This window comes from Cnephaeus nilssonii, assembly GCF_951640355.1.
Source record: "Cnephaeus nilssonii genome assembly, chromosome: 4".
In the NCBI taxonomy this organism is placed as follows: Eukaryota; Metazoa; Chordata; class Mammalia; order Chiroptera; family Vespertilionidae; genus Cnephaeus; species Cnephaeus nilssonii.
The window spans coordinates 52,014,588-52,022,260 of record NC_137075.1 but is presented as its reverse complement, the minus strand read 5'-3'; the positions used below and the strand labels follow the sequence as shown (position 1 = coordinate 52,022,260).

General features: G+C 48.2%; 1 protein-coding gene across 12 annotated transcripts in view; it reads left to right on the top strand.

The window, feature by feature from the left end:
• The first annotated feature begins 2,576 nt into the window (after nucleotides 1-2,576).
• GABPB1 (GA binding protein transcription factor subunit beta 1) overlaps nucleotides 2,577-7,673 on the top strand; it is a 60,124-nt gene continuing 55,027 nt past the window's right edge. For 6 of the 12 annotated variants that reach the window (XM_079767486.1, XM_079767489.1, XM_079767493.1 and 3 more), the window contains exon 1: nucleotides 7,061-7,593. The gene's annotated coding sequence lies outside the window, so the exon portion shown is untranslated. Of the gene's footprint in view, nucleotides 7,014-7,059; nucleotides 7,594-7,673 lie in introns of those variants that run through there. The other 6 variants (XM_079767494.1, XM_079767496.1, XM_079767492.1 and 3 more) reach the window with 3 other exon arrangements.

Here is a 7,673-nt window from a genome sequence, read left to right as displayed (position 1 = left end):
GGAAATTTTCTAGGTATCCTACATAATAAAGAGCTACTATGCAAATGGTCATCACACCCTCACGCCATAATGGCTCAGACATTCAACACTGGGGAGAGAGGAATGGGGACCAGCCAGACTGCAGTCCAGGGCACCAGCAGCTGTCACTGCGGCCCAGGAAAGGGACAAGCTGCCCACCCCAGAGTCCCAGGTGCCTGTGGCTGCGGCCAGGGTAAAGCTGCCCGCCCATGGTTCCCCATGGCTGCGGCTGGCCAGAGGGAGGGACGCCCGGGTCCTGGGCGAGGCAGAGGTGGTTAGGGGCGATCAGGCAGGCAGGAAGTGGTGGTTAGGGGCGATCAGGCAGGCAGGCAGAGGTGGTTAGGGGCAATCAGGCAGGTAGGCAGAAGGGTTAGGGGTGACCAGGCAGGCAGGCAAGCGGTTAGGAGCCAGCGGTCCTGGATTGTGAGAGGCAGGTGGACATCCCCTGAGGGGTCCCAGATTGGAGAGGGTGCAGGCCGGGATGGGAATATAATGGCAAAAAAAAGTGAATAGGTACAATAATTTTTGAAATGAGACCTTTATTGGAATCGTATCTTTAATGTTTACCACTTTGGTAACTTTAGGGAAGTCAACTACTTATTTTAGCCTTAGTTTCCTCGTTGGAAAAATGGGGCTATTTTTTTTTAAAATATATATTTTATTGATTTTTTACAGAGAGGAAGAGAGAGGGATAGAGAGTTAGAAACATCGATGAGAGAGAAACATCGATCAGCCGCCTCCTGCACACCCCCTACTGGGGATGTGCCCGCAACCAAGGTACATGCCCTTGACCAGAATCGAACCTGGGACCCTTGAGTCCGCAGGCCGACGCTCTATCCACTGAGCCAAACCGGTTTTGGCAAAATGGGGCTATTAATACCTATTTTATAGAGTTGTTGTGAGGACTAAATGAGACAACATATGTAACAGGCTTTGCACAGTGGCTAGCACATAGGAAGCATTTAATAAATGGTAACTATTATCAATTTGGTTATTTCCATGTAGCCTTCCATTTCCATATGGAAGGAGAAATGGAACAGCTGTTTATTCCTAGCTGTTATAGATCTCACTATAATGGAAAAATGGCATTTGGATTTAGATAAGTATTCTGGGAACTTGGTCCTTTTGACTCCCTTCAACTTTAAAAAAAAATTTTTTTTATGGATTTTTTTTTAGAGAAGAACAGAGAACCATTGGTCAGATGCCTCGTGCAAGCCCCCTACCAGGATCGAACCCACAACCCAGGCATGTGCCCTGATCAGGAATCGAACAGGCAACCTTTGGTGCACGGGACGAAAGCCCAACCGAGCAACCACCAGTCCAGTCCTGACTTCCTTCATCTTTTTATATATACACTAGAAGCCCGGTGCACGAAATTTGTGCACGGCGGGGGGTTGTCCCTCAGCCCAGCCTGTACCCTCTCCAATCTGGGACATCCCTCTCACAATCCAGGACTGCTGGCTCCCAACTGCTTGCCTGCCTGCCTTCCTGATTGCCCCTAACCGCTTCTGCCTGCCAGCCTGATCACCCCCTAACCACTCCGCTGCCAGCCTGGTTGATGCTTAACTGCTCCCCTGCCAGCCTGTTTGCCCCCAACTTCCCTCTGCCAGCCTGGTCACCCCTAACTGCCCTCTCCTGCAGGGTTGATCACCTCCAACTGCCCTCCCTTGCAAGCAGGGTGCCTCCCAACTGCCCTCCCTTGCAAGCCTGGTCCCTCACAACTGCCCTCCCTTGCAGGCTGGGTGCCTCCCAACTGCCCTCCCCTGCTGGCCATCTTGTGTCCACATGGGGGCAGGATCTTTGACCACATGGGGGCAGCTATATTGTGTGTTGCAGTGATGATCAATCTGTATAGTACTCTTTTATTAGATAGGACTAGAGGCCTGATACACGAAATTCATGCAAGGGGCTTGGCCCTCACAGCCACAGTGGCTTGCCTCAGCCCTCATAGCCCCGACTTCATCCAGAAGGTCATCTGGCTGTCTGGTTTAATTAACATATTACACTTTTATTACTAATATATATATATATATATATATATATATATATATATATATATATATATATATTGATTGATTTCAGAGAGAGGAAGGGAGAGGGAGAGATAGAAACATCAATGATGAGAGAGAATCACTGATCGGCTGCTTCCTGCACGCTTCCTACTGGGGACTGAGCCCACAACCCAGGCATGTGCCCTTTACCGAAATTGAACCCAGGATCCTTCACCCCGCAGGCCGACGCTCTATCCACTGAGCCAAACCAGCTAGGGCGACTTCCTTCATCTTGAGTGCCTCTAGAGCAGTGCCTCAAAAATCACATTGTGAAAGATCATAAAAGTTAAAAACAAATTACTAGAAAAGGGTAATAAAAAAGAAAATAAAGTTATACACAATATAAGAGCAATATTTTTATTAGATCCACAGATAAAAAATTTGTGTTAAGTTTCTATAAAAGTTTCTAAATTTTTACTCTCAATTTCTGTAAATGCCTAATCATGGCCCAATAATAAAGGGTTTGCAAACTGGCATTGTCCTATGGACCACTTTTGGTGGTGCTGCTATAGAGCACTGACAAAAATCAGACTTATGAATCGAAAGGGCTAAGGGCCAGAGCCTGAAATCAGGACTCAACTGAAGGGTTGCTCTTGGTTCCGAGTCACCAGCTGGAAACCCAGTGGCCTTTTCCTAGCCTCAAGGACAACATGGTCACTTCTTAGTTCAAAAACTATCCACTATTCCTTTTTTTTTCTGTAGTGTAAAATCCCAACCCTTTAACATGGCCTTCCCAGGTGGGTTCCAAACATTCCATTAAGATTCCATGGTACAATACAGTAGCAACTAGCCACATGTAGCTATTGGGCACTTGAAATGTGGCTAGTTTAGGATCTGAAATTGTAATTTTAACTTTAATTTAAAATTATATTAAAAAAAACTGATACGTAATTCAAGTACTGCAAAACTTTTAAGCATGTTTGGAATGTCTTGGATATGTGAATGTGCTTTTTAACTGTAAATCTTATAAAATCAAGTATTGAGATATGCTGTCAGGTAAAATACACACCAGATTTCAAACACTTAGCAATGATAAAAAGAATATAAAACGTTTAAAAACATGTAATACTTAATACTGATCACATATGAAATGATACTCTTGGATACACTGGGTTAAATAAAAAACTAAATTGCAACTGTTTCGTTTTACTTTTTGAATGTGGCTACTACAAAATTATACATGTGGCTTGTGTAATATTGATATTGGACAGTTCTTGTCTAGACAACCATGCCCCAACCCTTGGAATCATTTTAAAAGTCTATAATAAAAAAAGCGTAATATGCAAATCGACCGAACAGCAGAAAGACCCAGACAACCATGCTATGATATGCACTGGCGCCAGGCCAGCCAAGGCAGGTGTGATGCAATTGGTTGGGGGGCCCTGCCATCACCCCGCAGGCCACCCTCTGCGGGGCGATCGATGGGGAAGCTCTGTGACTGATCACCCCAAAGAGGGAGGCCCAGGCCACCCAGCTGGTGGTGCTACAGTGGGTGGGCGAGACCTCCCTCTGCGAGGTGACTGATCTGGGGAACCCACGATCCATGGTCCCACAAGGGAGGCCCAGGCTAGCCAAGTGATCACACCCCACACCTGCCGCCCGCAGAGGGAGGTGACCCATGGCGGGGGAGTGGGGGCAGCACCACACAGATGGCAAGCAGTGGCAGCGGTGGGGGCGAGGCCAGCTGCCGGCAGCTAGGGGAAGGAAAGCCCCGATAGGCCCTGATCTCCGGCCAGGCCTAGGGACCCTACCCAAGTGGTCCCGGATTGTGAAAGGGGTGCAGGCTAGGCTGAAGGACCCCCCCCCCCCACCCCGTGCACAAATTTCATGCACCTGGCCTCTAGTCCTATATAATAAAAGCCTAATATGCAAATCGACCTAACAGTGGAATGACCAGTCGCTGTGACGTGCACTGACCACCAGGGGGCAGAAGCTGCCCCCAGCCCGCAGGCCAGCCAAGGCAGGTGTGAGCTGGCCCCCCTCCCCCCACCGGTCGCCCCACAGAGGCAACTGGTGGCAGTGGCAGGGCCGGCGAGTGGGCAGCACCAGGCCGGCCAAAGCGGGTGCCAGTGGGGGCCTCCTGATTGCCGGCCAGGCCTAGGGACTCTACCTGTGCACAAATTTTGTGCATTGGGCCTCTAGTATATATATCTTTTTTAATCATTTCAGAGAGGGAGATAGAAATATCAATGAGAGAGAATCATTGATTGGCTACTTCCTGCATATACCCTACTGGGGATCAAGGCCGTAACCCATGTGCCCTGACCAGAAATTGAACCTTGACTTCCTATTCATAGGTTGAGGCTCAACCATGAGCCACATTAGCCAGGCTGGAATCACTATTCTTCCCCTTCCCTCACTCATGTTTGATTCCTTAGCAACAAACTATATCTCCAACCCATCTATACTTTATCTTTACTGTTATTCTCCATGTTACTCTCTATTCCTTAAAACCCATCAATGACTTCTAGAGCAGGGTCACCAAACTTTCAGACCTCACGGACCACCAATTGGCAACTGCTGTTCTAGAGCACTTAAACTTACCAAGGATGCAGATTTCATCTTCTACCATTCCTTTCTTTGCCCGCTAGACTTCAGCCACACTAGCTTCCTTGCTAAACACAATAAACTCTCACTTCTGGATTTTGCCCTGCTATTCCCTTTGGTCTCAAATATTGCCCTTAACTTATTATCATTCAAGTCTTAGCAGAGAATATCTTCTGAGAGAGGCCACCTTTGACCACCAACCAAAATTTTGCCCACTCTCTGCCCCAGAACAAGGCTTTTCAATGTTCTTCATGGAACATATTATGGGATATTATTTTCCTCCTCTTTTGGAAAACTTATAGTCTGTTCCCTCCACCAGAAGCAGGAGCCTTTGTTGGTCTTGCTGCTGCTTAATCTATTCTAGTGTGCAGAACAGTGCCAGTCACAACTCTTGAAACAACGTAAATGAATAAACATCTAATTACCTACTAGACATATCTGCTTATTTGGTTCACAATCACTTCAACTTCCAAAAGGTCGTAACAAAACCTTCTTCCTTCCCTAACATGTATTTTTCTTTAAATATGTTTTATTATTATTTTTTACTGAGAGGGAGAGAGAGAAACATCGATCAGCTGCCTCCTGCACACCCCCTACTGGGGATGTGCCCACAACAAAGGTACATGTCCTTGACCGGAATCGAACCTGGGACCCTTCCGTCTGCAGGCCGATGCTCTACCCACTGAGCCAAACCGGTTAGGGCCTAACATGTATTTCTTTCCCCTGGTTTCTAATCTCAATGAAGACGTTGTCATCCTCCCAGTTGCTCTCCCAAAAAACTTTGGGAGTCATCTTTGACATCTAACTCTCAGTTATTCCCTTACCCAGTCGGTCAACTCACCAAGCTCTCAATCACTGGTAGTCTTCTTCAGGCCTATTTGCCTCTATCTCAATAATCTCTCACCGATTACTGTTTCCATGCCTCTGATTTTTGCACAATCTGTCTAAAATGCAAATCCTTATGATGCTTCTATCTAAAATCTTTCAACTGCTTCTTCTTAACTCTCAAAAGCTAATTCCTGCACATGGCATTTCTGGCCTTCCCGACTAGACTTCTCAGGCACTCCTGATACAGCACTATCTTCTTCACCCAATAATTTCTTCAGAGTTTGCGTCTAAACCTTTGCACTTATTGCTTCCTCTGCCTGGAAGGACCTTCTCCAATTTCCTTATTAAAGCTAATTGCTTCTCCAGTCCCATTCCATTCCTGCCTCCCAAGGTAAGAGATTCCTCTTGTCTGAGATTTCACAGTAGTCAACAGTTTACCCTCATTCTACTGATGATGCCTATTTACTTGTCTGCATTTTACAGCGTAAGATCAATGAAGGCAAGGATGCTAGAGAAATCATCAGCTGAATGAATTCAAAGAACTCAGTTAAAGAAGAGCATCAGACCAAAAATTTGACCACTTTTTATCAACTGAAGCAATGAAAATATTAGACCAAAAGGAAACACAGAATATGGCCCCTGGGTCATTCACTCTGCTTCTATTTTAGGCACAATGCTTTAAGAAGTCACCCAGAAACTGTACAAATCTTGACTACGTCAGTATTACAAGAGGGTAAGCGGAGAAAAAGATTACTTATCCGAGGCCACAAAAATCAGTGGGCAAAATGGATTTTATTAAACCTGTCAGCTCTCTTGATTTGTCTCAGATAGCCTCAATTCTAGATATAGGATGCCAAAAGTTGCACAGTTGGCAGGCTGGGGAAGCTGGGTAGGTAAGTCCTTCCCAGGATCCTGTTAAAAACACATCAGCGTGGGCCTGGCCCTGCAGCTCGGTTGGTTACAGCGTTGTCCTGAGAGGCTGTGGGTTTGATCCCCAGCCAGCCCACATACAAGAAGCAACCAAAGAATGCATAAATAAGTGGAACAAACAGATGTTCCTCTCTGTAGAATAAATCAATAATAACCCCCCTCCCCCAAACAAAGCAGTGTGTTGGGTTTCTTAGCAAATCGGCCCATGTAAATTAAACTCATAAGGCTTTACTTTGCACATCACCATAGCCAAATAAACTTTTGCTCCTCTAAATACAACACAACACAAATCTTGACATTCTGGCCACAAAAAAAGCACACCTCTACCTCCGGTGACAGTAATCAATCCAAAGGAGTTCAGAGAGCAGTTACTAGGATCTACGAAGTATGAGACAGAATCAGGATTAAAAAAAAAAAAAAGCTACAGTAATCTATACGTCATAAACCTGACCATCCTCGTTCCTCCCCTTGTACCTCCACAGCGACTCCTGTCCCAGCCTGCCTAGCTCAATCTAAGGCCGCTTCTAAGTTAAACCCCGGCCGCGCTTCCATCTCCGCCAGCACTCCGCGAGGCGCCGCAGCTTAACCTCGGAGCCCGGACGCCCCGTCCCGCAGCGTTCATGCCGGAGAGACACGGAGGTTAGCACACGCACTGCAGTTGCCCAACTCCCAGTCCGCGGAGGAGGCGGGAAAGCCCGGCGGCGGCGGCGGCCCGCTCCCGCGCACATGGCCGCACTCCCACCCGTGCGCGCAGGCGCCGGGCGAGCCGGGACTCGCGGGCGCCGAGAGCGGATCATTCCGCCGATTTCTTTGTGTGGCCCAACTCGAGAAATGGCCCATTTCCTGCCCCTCCGTTAAAAACGAAAATCACACCCTCTCGCCCCCTTCTTCCCTCCGGAATGGAGTCGGGCGGCGGGTGGGAGGGGGACCTGCTGACGCGGCCCGGGCGGAAGGGCTCGGAGCCGCCGGGGGCCGGTCCGGGAGGGATGCTGGGAAGCGGACTCACTCGCACACGATGTGTCCCTCCGCGCGCACACGGGGGACTTTTCGGTGGGGATTTTGGGCGCCGACCAGACGCGGCATTTTCGGAAAATAGCGCCCTGTGCAGCTGAAGCGCTGTGTGTGTAGCGGGGCCGCGTCAGCTCGGCCGGGTACGGAGCGCTTCGGGTCCCGCACCCCTCCCGCCGCTCCCCCGCCGCCGCTCCCAAAGCTTTTCCAGGTCAGTGCGGGTCTGTGTAGGGCCCTGTTACCACCGGATGTGGAAGTTGATCTCTTCGCTGGTAAAAAATAATTCCACTT